The sequence below is a fragment of the Euphorbia lathyris genome, chromosome 10 (genome assembly GCF_963576675.1).
Source record: "Euphorbia lathyris chromosome 10, ddEupLath1.1, whole genome shotgun sequence".
Classification (NCBI taxonomy): Eukaryota; Viridiplantae; Streptophyta; class Magnoliopsida; order Malpighiales; family Euphorbiaceae; genus Euphorbia; species Euphorbia lathyris.
In genome coordinates this window covers 8,267,828-8,283,191 of record NC_088919.1, presented here as the reverse complement: position 1 = coordinate 8,283,191, position 15,364 = coordinate 8,267,828, and the positions used below count along the sequence as shown (strand labels likewise).

The following is a 15,364-nucleotide window of genomic DNA, read 5'->3' as shown; positions in this document are numbered from 1 at the left end:
CTCTGTTTCAGTCCTGTTTTCTGTGTTCTTTCTCTGTTTTCGATTGATGATTTTAATCGCATCTTGCTCTGATTGGTTCTGATATCTTCCGTATCCGGTTCGGTTTCAATTCCGCCTACAGTCTGATTATCCTTCATTTGCTGATCCTTCGGTAAGCTCTTTGCTTCCCTATTGCTTTGATTGTGCGGATTTCGCTTTTCTTGGATTGGGTTTAGTTGATTTTGGCTTTTCTCAATTGTCGACTTCTTCTTCTTGGGATACTTTATGCCTTATTTCTATCAATTTCCTGTGATTTTGCAATTCCGGGCTTGTGTTCGTTGTCAATCTTGAAGTTTCTTAGTCAATCTTGCTTTTCATGGTATAAAGTGTTTTTTGCCCTATAATATCTTGTGTTGTGATTTGGATATATTCAACATTGGTTATTATGGAGAGAAACAAGGGTTTGGCAGATGAATATGCACAATTATGCACTCTGAGGATGCGCTTCAAATCAACTCTTTACAGGATAGTTTCTTTATTATTGGACAATTTCTGGGAATTAAAGCTACTCATTTCGAGTCTATGAAAACTACCCTGGCGGCAATCTAGCAACTTGTCAAGGGAGTTACGATAACGGAAACGGACATTGACGGTAGATACCTTTTTCAGTTCTACCATGCTCTTGATATGCAAAGAGTACTCAATGATGGTCCCTGGACCTTTAATCAGAATCTTTTGATTATCAAACAGCTGGGAATTTCTGAACAGGCTCTTCATCCAACTCTTACTGATCTTATTATTTGGGTTCAGATTTTTGATTTACCAATTGGTTTCCAAACCGAAGAGGTGTGTAAGGCTATTGGTAATCAGATTGGACATTTTGTTGAGGCTGATCCAAAGAACTTTTTCTGGTCTCCGAAGGAAATTTCTCCGTATTAAGGTAACCATTGATGTTAGGAAACCTCTTAAAACAGGTCAGAAGATTAAAAGGAGTGGTGGTGAGTGGATTTGGGTTAATATCAAATATGAAAGGCTGCCTCAGTTCTGTTTCTATTGCGGAGTAATTGGTCACGCCGATAAATTTTGCCCATTGTTGTTTGATAACCCGGATATGCCGTCAGACAGGAATTACGGCAGTTGGCTTAGAGCTGTTTTGCGCAGACCATGTCACACCCGACCCTAAATTGACCTCAATCGGCATCGGGCGTGAAATAGAAAGATCATAATCAACACTTAGGAGTCTCCAATTTATCTCAATATCATAATATCATATTATATTACTATTGACATACGAAAGTTTTAACCATAATTCTAACAATAAGCAGCCAACTTCCAAACATCGCCTAATCGGTCGGTAACCTTCTCTATATCATGTACTTTCTCACCTAAAAACATTAAAACATTTAAAAAAGTGAGACAAAAATCTCAGTAAGAAACTATCAGCTATCAAAACCAATTTTACTTAACATAGCTGTATATATACATTTATAAAGGGATTTAATCAAAACCTTATAAAAGATACTCAAAACTTAAGTTCATAATATAATCAAAGTAGTAAACCAAAACCATAAAAATATATAATCTTGTATCCATTCTTGAGTTCAAAACCTTATAAAATATTGTAATCAAATAAGTGTTTTATCAAACCAACTCGTATATCAACCATCATTTTTCCGTGGCAATTATCTAGCCACGCTCACTTGTGCCACATGAGTATCTACCTTGAATTTTCGTGGCTAAATACTATAGCCACGGAAATATTGTACTTGTGCCACGATTCTAACTGTGGCGTAAGTGATGATTTGTTGTAGTGAGATGAACAGATGACAAGGATAAATCTACCCATCCTGTTATCTCAAGTTGGGTCCCCAATCCTAATGAACCTCTTTCATTGGATCCATGTAACTGTCCAGATATCTGCATATCTGAAGCTTGTGAGATCAGCTCTCTGTCTCGATAGAAAACATTGTTACATGCAAGTCTCAACAGTGTTATGTCAATCCCTATTCAAAACATATCACTTGACTTGGGGTGGTTTTAAGTTTATTAGTTTATTATAATGTTTCGTCTCACTTCATGCTTGTATGAACACTTTATAATCACTTTAAATAAACTTAGGGATTTCCTTTTATTAGACTTATTTAGTTCTTTAAAAGAGGTTGCCTTTATACAGTTATGAAACCATATCTTATTAAAACAAATGACATAAAGAACAATTCATTTACATTAGGTTTATATCATGGAACAATTGTCTATAGGACACTAAACCCCAACACCCACTTCAGACCACTCCCCAATAATATTGCATACGTCTGTAGGAAAATAGACAAGCTTAGGCGTAGCGGAATAATAATTTTTTTTATCTATTTTATCTATTTCCTTTTTCCAAGATCTGTTAATTGTTATTTCATATAAAGAGGGATATAAAGTAATACCTTTAGTGAAGAACAATCTACCGTTGCAAACGAAGTGCCCACAACTTCTTATTATCAACTCGTGAGCAACGAACGTTTTTATTCAACACAGAAAAACAAAACTAATCAGTAATCAACCTTTAAAGTATAACAATCGCAATGATTGTGTAACACCCTATACGTATAATTTTTTTTTTTAAGAACTAGATTATTCATTATACAAAGTATTTATTAATGCTTATACTCATAGTAATATTAAATACACACACGTTAATGTGTACATATGTATTTATACACAAAGTTTACAAACTTATTTAGTCCAAAAGTTACTTAAACTACATGCTTGTGAGGAGAGGAGAGAGAATGAGATGGAACCCAACAGACCGACCTTTCATCCATGCTATCTACAATATTTGAACCTTCTAGAAACTCTTGTTCATCTACTTCATCAACCAACTGAAAAATTTAGCGATTTATATGAGTCACCACTCAGTGAATATAAACAATCAATGAATTACAAATCACATACACATACAGATGTACAAATTTATGCATATGCAAATGATAAGCCTTTTATTAATTTTGTTGTGACACCACCAGCTAGACACTTCCCGGGATCAGGTAGCAGGTAAATGGTAACACATGTATTGCTGTATAGCCTTGTAATTTCATAATTCGACCTTGCGGTCCATGTAATCAAGTAGTCCATGTAAATGATCATATAGGTCCAAGTAGTCCGTATAATCAAGTAGTCATAAGTGCCTAGACTGGTATGCCACAACGCTATTTACGTTTTATGCAACATGTACATACTTTGCATTTAAGTCATTCCATCACAAGTAATTCAATCAAGTATCAATTCACATCAACATAGCAAAACAATTCACAATATCACAAAGTATCAATTCATATCAACATTTCAATCACAACTTCAGAAGCCAAATATTCATATCATGTTTATACTCACAACTAAGCCGCTAGCTTCCTTGACGGCGACTTGTACCTTCCTCCGGAATATCTTCAAAGGTTTGAGTACCTATAAATATAGTTTAATATATGATTAAAGAGACATCATTCTTTATTTATCAAATTTGATTTTTTCTTATTCTTCTTTTATTCCATAAACTTCAAGATCAAATAATATTCCTCAATAACCCGTTAATACCAAAAACCTTGTAACTCTCTCTATACTAGACCAATTGACCTAATTCTTATTTTGTTATAATCCTGACTCATATATGAAGATCATATTAAAATTTTATAATTTTTTCAGAACCACCCGATTTATGGCAAAATTTCTTTTGAAGTCCTATCTCAGCATCAACTCGCCTGTACCAGTTTTGCTAATTTACTCATAACTTAAAACGTATAACTTCTATTGCTATTATTATTTTTGGTAAGAAAACTAGACATACAGAGGTATAATATATCCAAATATCAGAATTTTAGGAGCTCTAAATAATTTATAGTAAAATTTACAACCTAACCATGTTTCAGCACCTATGCAACACAGCACACCTACACTTACTTAGTGAGTTTCTCACTACTTACTTATTCAATACTAACCAAACTTTACAGGGGCTTAATTAACACATAAAGGATCAATTTTAATTTTTATACCTTCCTCAAATTCGAAACCTAAGATGTCCCAAACTATACAAAAAGAAACAAATCAAGTACAGATTTCAGATTAGACCTAGTCTGATTGATACTACCATATCTTATAGTATACTTACCCAAATAGCATGAAACGAATTTTGGGGTTTACCTAAGATATAGACTCAAAAATTTCTCTTCTTCAACTTCCTCAAAATCAGCTTCTAGAAATATGAAATAATTTGTGCAAAAAGATGTCTAAGCATACTTTTCTCCTATTCTACCACTTCTTCTTCTTCTTCTCTTTTTCTTCACTTTCTCTCTCCTAAAAGTGTTTCTCTCACTAAAGTTCCGGAGAAGATCATATAATCATTTATAAAGGGATTTAATCAAAACCTTATAAAAGATACTCAAAACTTAAGTTCATAATATAATCAAAGTAGTAAACCAAAACCATAAAAATATATAATCTTGTATCCATTCTTGAGTTCAAAACCTTATAAAATATTGTAATCAAATAAGTGTTTTATCAAACCAACTCGTATTTAATCAAACGTAAAACCTTATATCAAAATCAATCATAACCAAAAACATAATCCAAATGAACTTAAAACATTGTATCCATCCTCGAGTTTCTCCCCTTAAGTATCAATCCATAACCACATATACAGTCGAGACGTCTCTTAACATTGCCTATCCATATGGTCTTACCCGACACTTCTTTGCCATACCCAATAGGTCTTTCAGACTGTGTACACAGGTCATGTCCCTCACTGAACATGGTCTTCAAATATAAAACCACCGATCCGGATAACTCTCGATGGATATAAAATCATAAAATCATAACGTACTCAAATATCCTTTCACAATCAAATTCCAAACTATTTCATAACCATAAATCATTTGGCTTCAATTAGCCATTTTGTATTATAAAAATCATATTTGGACTTCAATCCAAAATAATAACAATAATAACCGCAACAGATTTCTCAATCCAAAAACAATTCGTAAGAAATCATCAAATTCATTTTGTTCAATATAGATATATATTGAAACCAAAAACATATATGTATATATGTAAATCAACCAAATTAAGCCTTAAATCAACATAATCAAGTAAAATCTGAAATTCACATAGAAGCATAATCAATAGCTTCATTTGAACCGTAATTTCACAATAAAAAGCAAAATCGTGAAAAACCCAAATTTTACAAAATTTCTGCATAACCTTAAAATATCAATTTCTGCAAATTCTTTGATTATATATATCTATATACATAAAACTCAAAATATAGTTAATTGTTACTTACCTTGGCTAAAATACACCCGTTCAATTCTTCTCTAAATCCTGTCTAAGACGTTTCGCTCCAAACATTGCCGAAACTCAAAAACTCTTCGGTTAGGACTTAGATCTATACATAAGGATGCTATGTTTTAAATTTCGAGTAATTCGGACGGTCAAATCTCCGTAAATCAAAGAAACGGTGGAGAAACGGCCGAAGAACGACGAAGAACTGATAAAGATCATAGAAGAAGGAAAAGAAAAAGAAAATAAAAGTAATGAATGCCAATCTGGAACATTTCGAGAGATACATATCCAAATTCGGTAAAGATTCCATTTGGTCCTCCATCTTTTTATAATCTTTAAAAATTACTCTAAACTTTTAATTTACACATAAAACCCTCAAATTAACTCCAAACTTTTCTTATAGCACCAAATAAAAATCACACACCTAATAATTATCATATATATTACTATCAATGTATAAATTCTGGAAATTTAGACCCGGACGTGACAGACCAGGTATTCAGCGTGGTAAAGAATGGCTTAGGGACCCGTCGAATGAAGAAGATTCTTTCAGGTTTGAAAATGCTAATCAGGTGGATAATGTGGTTTTACCTATTACTGATACAGGAGTTTCTCAGATGAATGCGGGTGTGAGGAAGCCACAGTCAGCTAGAATTTTGATTGCAGGTAGCCAACATTCTATAGATGCTGAAGATATCCTTGTTTTAGACCCTAAGAGGCAGAGAACTTCAAATGAAAATATGGAATACGAATTGAGTTGCACCGAACAACTAAATCCGGATGGAGGGGCGAGACCTGTTAGTCAGGTCCGCCTGGGGCAATGACGCTAATTAGCTGGAACTGTCGGGGACTGGGCAATCCCCGTACAGTTAATGTCCTACGGGACTTGGTTCGTATCCATAAGCCCGCCTTGGTTTTTCTAATGGAGACTATGATCAAAGAGGTTAGGGTTCAGACAGTTTGTAGGAAATTGGGTTTTGAAAAGTTTCATATTGTAGATGGTAGAGGCCACGGGGGTGGTATCGCCTTGCATTGGCATAATAATGTTTCAGTTGATATTCTGAATTCGCATACCAACTTCATTGACGCTCAGATAACTTTCCTTAACCTTCCTCCTTGGCGCCTAACAGGTTTTTATGGTTTTCCTGAACGTCAAAGAAGAAGAGATTCTTGGCAACTTCTTTCCTCTCTGTTTAATTCTAATAGACAAGCTTGGTGTTGTGTGGGGGATTTTAATGATCTGACTTGTGCATCTGAGAAGAAAGGGGGTCCTGTCCGGGCTTATTGGTTGATGGAAGGATTTCAGGCTGCATTGGAGGAGTGTGAGTTGGTTACAATGTCGATGGTTGGTTATCCATTTACTTGGGAAATGGATAGAGGATCTAGTCTTTGGGTTGAAGAGAGGTTTGATAGAGTTACAGTTAATTCAAAATGGAAAGAATGTTTTGGTCAGTCTGTGGTAACAAACTTAACTACTGCTTGTTCTGATCACTCGGCTCTGCTTCTTCAGCTCAAAGCGTGGATCCGGGTTCCTAGGGTGCGTAGTTTTCGGTTCGAAAACCAATGGCTTAGAGAGACCAGCTGTGTTGCTACGGTTCAGAGGTCTTGGGAGGCCAATTGCAGACTTTCTCTATCTCAAAAGTTGTCTGCCTATACCAAAGCCATCCAGGTATGGAGTAAATCACTTGACAGTAACTTTTCTCATCAATTAAATTTGCTTCGTGAGCAATTGGTGGAGTTCCGAAGCCGTACTAATCGTCTTGGGATGGAATTGTTTAACCAAGTGAGATCAAACTTTGTGAAAACTCTCCAACAACAGGAGGACTTTTGGAAGCAACGCACTAAGATCCATTGGTTACAAGATGGGGATTCGAATACTTGTTACTTTCACGCCCATGCCTCATCAAGGAAACGGTGTAATACAATTACTGAATTAAGAGATGGTAATGGGGAGCTTCGTGGCTGGGGTAGTGGTATTGAGGAGCTTCTTTGTGAGTATTTTCAGGATATTTTTACTAGTCATGGTAGTGACGTAGCGGTTATTCTTGACTAGGTCAGACTGAGGGTCAGTTCCGTTCAGAACGAGTATCTTTGTCGGCAATTTTGTGAGGAGGAGATTAAGGAGGCATGTTTTTCTATGCATCCGAACAAGAGTCCGGGCCCTGATGGACCCAATCCGGCTTTCTTTCAAAGATTTTGGAATATCATTGGTTCTGATATTGTAGCGGACTGTCTTAATATTCTCAGGACATGCCAACTTTCAGATAAGCTTAATGAAACCTTTATTGTGCTCATTCCTAAGAAAGCTAACGTTGTCCGGGTCACTGATCTTAGACCTATTGCTCTTTGCAATGTTCTGTACAAGATCATTTCCAAAATGTTGGTGAATAGATTCAAAGCCATTCTCCCTTCGGTGATATCAGTTAATCAGAGTGCTTTTTTAAAAGATAGATTAATTTCTGACAATGTCATTGTGGCTTATGAGGTAATTCATCATCTAAAGAATAAAAGACAATGGAGGAAAGGTTTGGCGACTCTAAAACTTGATATGAGCAAGGCATATGACCGTGTGGAATGGCAGTTTCTTTGGGGTATGTTTCGCAAGTTGGGTTTTCATGATGGCTGGATCAAATGGATGCGAATGTGCGTTGAATCGGTAACGTATAAGATCAGCCATGATGGCCGTGAGTTAGGCCCTATTTTTCTGACTCACGGTTTAAGACAAGGTGACCCTCTTAGTCCGTTTCTTTTTCTTATTTGTGCGAAGGGTTTATCAATTCTCCTCAATACAAAGGAAAGACTTGGCCTTATTCATGGATGTCGGATTGCACGTTCAGCTCCTAGTATTTCTCATCTTTTCTTTGCGGATGATAGTTACTTGTTTTTTAACGCTTCCTTTGCGGAATCAACTATCATTCAGCAGTGTCTTGGGTCATATGAGAAGGCTACTGGTCAATGTATAAATTTTGAGAAATCTGCCCTCTTTTTTAGCTCCAATACTAGTAGCTTGGATAAGGACAATGTGGTGGCGGCTTTGGGTGTCAGTGAGGTTTCCGATTTGGGGTTCTATTTGGGGGCGCCAGCTTCGGTGAGGCACAGTAAAATGCATACGTTTGCTTTCTTGAAGGATCGTATCCGTTCCCGTATTCAAAATTGGAAATAAAAGTTTCTATCAAGGGCGGGTAAAGAAGTATTAATCAAGTCTGTTCTACAGTCTATCCCAACATATATCATGAGTATTTTCTTGCTGCCGGTACAGTTCTGTGAGGAGGTTCAGAGGATGATTAATCGGTTTTGGTGGAAGGGAGGTAACAGTGAGGGAAATCCGATTCATTGGATGAGTTATGATCGTCTGTGTATTCCAAAATGCTCGGGGGTTCTTGGGTTCAGGCGGATTCGGGAGTTTAACGAAGCTCTTTTAGCTAAGCAGGCGTGAAGGATTTTACAACATCCGAACTCACTTGTTTCTCAGATATTAAAAGCTAGGTATTTTCCATCTTCTAATTTTTTACTCTCGTCTATTGGTCACAACCCATCCTATGTTTGGAGAAGCATTCTTGCTGGGCGACCGCTACTTGTGAAGGGGCTTCAACGTAAAATTGGCGATGGTTTATTGACGAGTATTTGGGGCAGTCCGTGGTTATTGGATGAGCGGAATCCGTATATCGAAAGCGATGTTTATCTTGGTCTTCCTACGGGGAAAGTGGCTGATCTGTTACTTCCCAACGAAAGGTGGAACTTTGACCTTATTACTCAAAACTTTAATGATAGGGATATCCGTCTTATTTCTGCTATTCCTCATGGTTCAACTCGTTCTCAGGATGGTTGGTTATGGGGGCTTGATAAGTCGGGCAGCTACTCGGTTAAATCAGGTTATCGGGCTGGTACTGTTGTGGTCGATCATGCTATGGCTGATGCGCGTGACGATCGGTGGAGTTTAATCTGGAAATTATCGCTGCCACCAAAAATTAAAAATTTCTTATGGCGGACTTTGGTGAGTTGTTTACCGGTTATGTTAAATCTTCACAAACGTCATAGTTCTCTCTCCCCCATTTTCCCGATGTGTAATAATGATTTGGAGGATGAATTTCATGTTTTTGTGCAATGTCCGGTGGTTCAGGAAATCTGGTCCATTGTTTTTGGTGATGACAGAATGGTGCAAACGTTGGATTTTGAAGCATGGTTGATTCCGATACTGAAGAGTGCTGATCATCCTCATTCAAGTAAGATTTTATTTACGTTGTGGTGGATTTGGAAAAATAGAAATAACCAGGTCTGGTCCCAGTCCCGCCTATCTGCTTAGGTTTTATTTCGTTCAGCTGTAAATGAGTTTGATGATTGGAAGATGGCTCAATTCCTTAGAGTCGTGGGTTCGACTGGTATTGGTAGGGCTGCTGTAAAATGGATTAGGCCGCCGGATGGTAAGTTTGCTTGCAATGTTGATGTTGGCCTTTTTCATAATGATGGTTTTTGTTCCTTTGCGTTTGTGCTTAGGGATCATTCTGGTTCGTGCTTATTTGCCAGCCACGGTGGCTTACTTGGCTGTTTCGAACCTATTGTTGCGGAAGCTATGGCTGTTAAAGGGGCGTTGTCGTGGATTAAAGACAAGGGCATTAGTGGAGTTGAGATTCGGTCTGATTGCTTATCTGTAGTTACCGCAATTAAGGATCGTTCTCGCTCTCTCTCTTACCTTTCTGATTTGATTTCTGATTGTATTGATTTGTTCAAAGAGTTAGATGATGCATCGATCTCTTTTGTTAAACGGTTAGCGAACTGTGCGGCTCATACGTTAGCTAGGGCTGTCAGTTCTGTGTCTCACCGTAGTGAGTGGTATTCTGCTCCATTTTTGTTTCCCATTCTTTTAGCTGATATCAGCCAATAAAGTTTCGTTTTTCTTTCAAAAACAAAAAAAAAAAAAACAAAAAAATCAGAACATAGATGAATACACCAGCAATAATTCAGTGAGATTTATAGAATTAGGCATTTTCTTTGCGTTTCCCAATCTTCTGCCTCACGGAACGAGGTTGTCGTTCGCTCTAAAATCGCCCTCTTTCTTCCCTTTTCTTTGTTGTTCGCCTTCTTCCTCGTCTTTTCTCTCACTGTTCACCTTCTTCTACCGACTGTTCGCATTCTTCCTCTTCTTTGCTCTCACTGTTCACCTTCTTCTACCGTCGTTCACCTTCTCTCACTGTCGTTCGCCCTAAAATCGCCCTCTCGTTTTTCCTCTACCGCCGTTCGCTTCTTTTTTCTCTCCGGAGTAGGAGTTGTTGGAGAACGCCGTCAAACAACAACGGATTTTGCAGGTTAGATCTCTGTGGAAGGAGGAGGAGCCATTTTGGGTGAAGAGGAAACCGTAAGGAAGAGGAAGAGGGCGATGAAAGATTGAGGGTATTATGAGAAAGTCACACAAAACAGTCTAGATATGTAGTAGGTTGAGTAAATGAGTTAAATATATAAATGGGCTTCCCATTTGACCTAGTTTTGTAATTTTTCCTAGAATTTAATTAGTTGTTGTAGGGAGGGTAATATAACGAAATATATTTTATTATAACAAATACAAAAATATGTGTATATCAAAGAGATGAAACAAATCTAGAACATAGTCATGATTTGAGCTATAGGATGACACATCACTTGCTTAGCTTAACACAAGAAATCTAGAAAACACAACATAGCATATAGTAAAAAATAAAATACAATGGCAACCATCAAATACTCTGTCCTGGTTCTTTCGACTCCTACTCAATTCGTTAAGCTGTGAAAATTATAAAAGGAGATAAAAAAATGCAAGATGATTCAATATATATATGTCTTGTGAAACGATCCTCATGCAATTGTACGTCATATTGTCAAAATAAAGAATCTGATGCAAAGGTACATTTTTGTTTGTGGTCTAGTTCATGCTCAGACACATGTTATTCTCTGTAATACATATATTGAGGAGATTTTTTTCAGCTTCAAAGCTTAAACGCTTGTATGCCTCAAGTTGGATTTAAAACTGAGATGTGTTATGAACAGTTTGTGATTGTCCTGATGAACTGGTTGGATAGAAGCTTTTTACCAGGATTGGTCTTGATATTTTATGGGCCTAGGCGAAATAAGAGATAAGAATACCTTAATAAAAAATTGTACGTAAAAGTTCAAAATAGAAATTTAGGACCTTCTAAACCTAAAATTTCATATTATTTGATCTATTTTTAGACTTGAATGTGTATTATAATTACATTTATAATAAAAAAAATACTATATATATATATATAGTAAAAAAATTGGACCACTTTTAGCCTTGCGCTTTGGGTATTAATTATTCATTCTTCAAGTTCGATCGTTAGGGCTTTTAATGAAATGTTTTAATGCCACTGAGCATAACGATTCCCTAGGAAAACGACTCAATAGTAACAAGGGCGTATATGCCCCTGTCTTGGCAGACGTTGGTCTCTTTTAGCGTGTCGAACCTTTATGGCGTATCCACGTGGCAAGGTCCCCTTTTGGAGTTTCTTCTGGCATACGTCATATCTTTGACCCAGTGGTTATTGCTACGCGACTGTGCTTTATACCAATAGATCATTTTATTTATGGATTTTTATGATTTTACCTCATCTATCTATTCTATCTATATATTTATTTAAAGCAGGATACTTACTGCTGACGTGTCAATTTTATAGAGTTTTAAGAATTCTTTTATTCTCTTCTTCAGCACAAATTAGATGCACAACTGCTTCTCTGTAATCCCTCAATCTTCGCCCTCTCTCCATCACAACTACTTCCTCAACTGTTTTTTCTCTAACCAGACCTCAACTGCTTCGAATGTTTTGTATAAAAAAAAGTATTTTCATCTCTTCTTTTTTCACTCTAATCCTCTTCATCTCCACCCTCAAACTCCTACCTTCCTCATTCAGACTCCTCTACCTTTACCAGAAAATCCACTTACCCTCTTCTAAATTTTCATTTTCTCATCTCTCTCTAATCCCTCTATTTCTTTTGGGTTTTCATTTCCTCATCACTGGCTCAAATTGAGTTTTAGGGGTTCAGAATAGCTTATTTTGTGTGTGTTGTAGTCTCCATGTAAGCTATTGTTTTTACTATCAGCTGTGGATATATTCCTGTTTTGCATTCCGAATAAACACAGTATTTTTATACCATTTCGTTATCATTATTAAGTGGGTTTTTTTATTGTTTGCTTTTGTAGGTTGGAAGAGAAGTTGTTCAATGCTTACAAGCAGCACTGATCAAAATTGGGTTCGAGATGCAGGTCGTCCTACTGGTGAGAAGAGCATATTTCCCCCCCCCCCCCCCCCCCCCTAAAGCACAAACTCAAATTTCCAATTGTCATTGTGCAGTTTGTTCTTATATGTTTTTTGTTGCCTGTATCAGTGTGTTCTTGACCTAGGATTTTGGGGAAGTTAACGACGGTTAGGGGCTTTGTTGGCTTTGGTTATTGTTCTTTCTATTACTTCACTATGATTTTGATTACATTTTACATCATCACAGATCTACTGATTATTTATCATCACAGATCTACTGATTATTTATCATCATCATCACTGTTATTTTGATTTAAGTCCATAGTCTTTCGACAACATTTCTGATCTAGGCATGAAGTTTATAATATTTGGCTACCAACTAAATAATGTTTTAGTTTTCAATAAGACATTCATAACTTTCTCTTATGATGTAATTATATTCAAAGCTTAACAGCTTAATTGTCTTCCTCAAACTCTTAGCTTCATTTTGATACATAGTCTTCCATATATGTAGGTATTTTATCCTTGACTTACAGAGTTGCTATTAAAGGTAGTCAGTATATTTTTTTTTATCTTGAAGATATAAAAGCTTGCATCCTTAAAAGGCTCACCAATTTATCAAATGTCTTTGTGCCTTATGGTCTTCAAATAAAAAGCGAATTTTATTCTCATCTTTGTTGATAAAAGTTGGTGCCCCGCTATGTGTTCATTCTCTTTTATCTTTGTTTATCTCTTTCGGTACAATCAAACACTTATTGATTTTAACAGTAAAACATCTGCACATCAAAACAATATGATGCAATCAAATTAAGTGAATATTGAGCCAAAGAGCCAAAGATTATCATGAAATCTTGCCATTTTGGCCATATTTTATTGATTTTTTTTCTTTGATTAAGTTGAATGCTTCAATTTGCAATGTAGGACTACGAATACACAGGCATAAGTCAAGGGCATGAAAGTGTTCCTGGAATGACATTGATCTTACAAGTGCAGTATGTGAAGAGGTAGACATGGTGAAACTTCACCATTTACATTGTCTGATAATGAATTTGAAAAATATCTCAGTTTAACCTGTCCAAAAGCATTGAGAAAGTAGATAATTCACATTCTAAAGGCAATTTGCTTTTTTCAATAGTTACTACTTGGATTCTTCTCCATATTGTTATGGCTATTAGGATACGTCTAGAATTCTAGGACAACCAAGTTTATTGTGGATGGTCATAAACTCATCTATTTATCTATTATTATATAAAAATACTTAAGCTGATCTGCCAATCACTCAAATTTAAGAAACATTTAGATTTCATAATTACTATTTTAATAATTACAGTATATATTATCATTAATTTTCTTTCGCATATCTCCTTTTCATAAGATTGTATGTTAATATTCTTCTCTTTTAGGTTGAAATTATTGGACAATCATGTTGTTGCCATATTTTATACATTAACAAGGAATCTGAAGCATTCTTCTTTAGCACAATGAGATTTAATTTATTTAGTGGTGGTTAACTAGAGCAACAAGTTCCTTTAATTCATTTGTTTACCATTTGTTCATGTTGTCATTAGCCTCGCTCATGTGCAACCTGCCACTTTATGTTTTAGTTAGTGTATATAATAAGTATGTATACACTTTCTTTTTATTTAATCTCCACCATAGGATTATTTTAATCGCTAAGTGGTGTGTTAGATTGTTTGCTCATATGCTTTTGAGTTTGCCACTCTATTATAGTACTTAATAGATTAATATTTGTTTATTTTCCATTATCTCTTTAAATTTTATAAATTTAATTAAAGTTTTTGAGTTCATTCTTAAATACATAAGTTAAAAATAATTAAAGACTTTTAATAGTTTATTCCAATTCTTTAATTATAAATTTTCCAATACTTATTATTATTATTATTATTATTTATTTAAGTAATTAATAAAAAAATATATTTCCCGTGCATTGCACGAGATTTCATACTAGTGGATAATATTTGGATGCTATCAAATATAAATCAAAATCACTTAGGAGGTGTTTGGTTACTCCATTTTCTCTTCATGTTTGACTTTTCACTTTAAGTATGAGAATTTTCAATATTTATTAAACACATATTGTTGGCCTTTTATACATGAAAAATAACTTTTTTTTTATAAAAATATGGAATATCTACTTTTTGGAAAAGTAACTTTTTCCAACAGTAACATAAAATAGTACGTAAACCAAACAGACTCTTCATCTTCCTTTTTTTTTCTCATCAATGTTAACAAAATAAAATACCAACTTAAGTTTAAAGTGAGATTTAATTTCTTGTTTTTGCTTTTGTTTTCTTCTTCTTTCCTTTGCTTGATTCTCCTACTTCCCTTTTTTTTATTATTTTGTGTACATTATGGACCGAATTCTTTGCAAGTGACTCGAACACTGCAGTGTCAAATTTATTATATTTAATATATCTTTTTTGTACTTGGATATATTTTCCATCTAACTCCTTTATCCATCTTCTCTTCAAGTAAGTAAGAGCCGAAGAATGGAGGGTATTCCTTATATCCCCTCCTTTGCATTTGTTTTTATTATGAATTGGAGACATGTGATCTCGAAACTATTAGGAGGTGTTTGGTTCAAACTTTCGAAATCAGAATTAGAATCAGAAATTGGAATGCTACGGAATCAGAATAACTATTTATTTTTTTTTGTTTGGTTTAATCCAGAGTCGGAATTTAATTACTTTTACAAGTGTTTGGTTTAGATTTTAAAATCGGAATCAAAATACGATAAAATTAAAAGAAATTAAATAATAATAATATATTTAACAGGTAAATAAAAAATAAAACCCTTAATA

At 35.2% G+C, this 15,364-nt stretch overlaps 1 long non-coding RNA gene across 1 annotated transcript; it reads left to right on the top strand.

Moving 5' to 3' along the window:
• The first annotated feature begins 12,170 nt into the window (after positions 1 to 12,170).
• On the top strand, positions 12,171 to 13,730 carry LOC136208573 (uncharacterized). The gene is made up of 3 exons (XR_010677201.1): positions 12,171 to 12,363; positions 12,488 to 12,562; positions 13,464 to 13,730. It is a non-coding gene; the product is annotated as an uncharacterized lncRNA (long non-coding RNA).
• Positions 13,731 to 15,364: the final 1,634 nt, after the last annotated feature.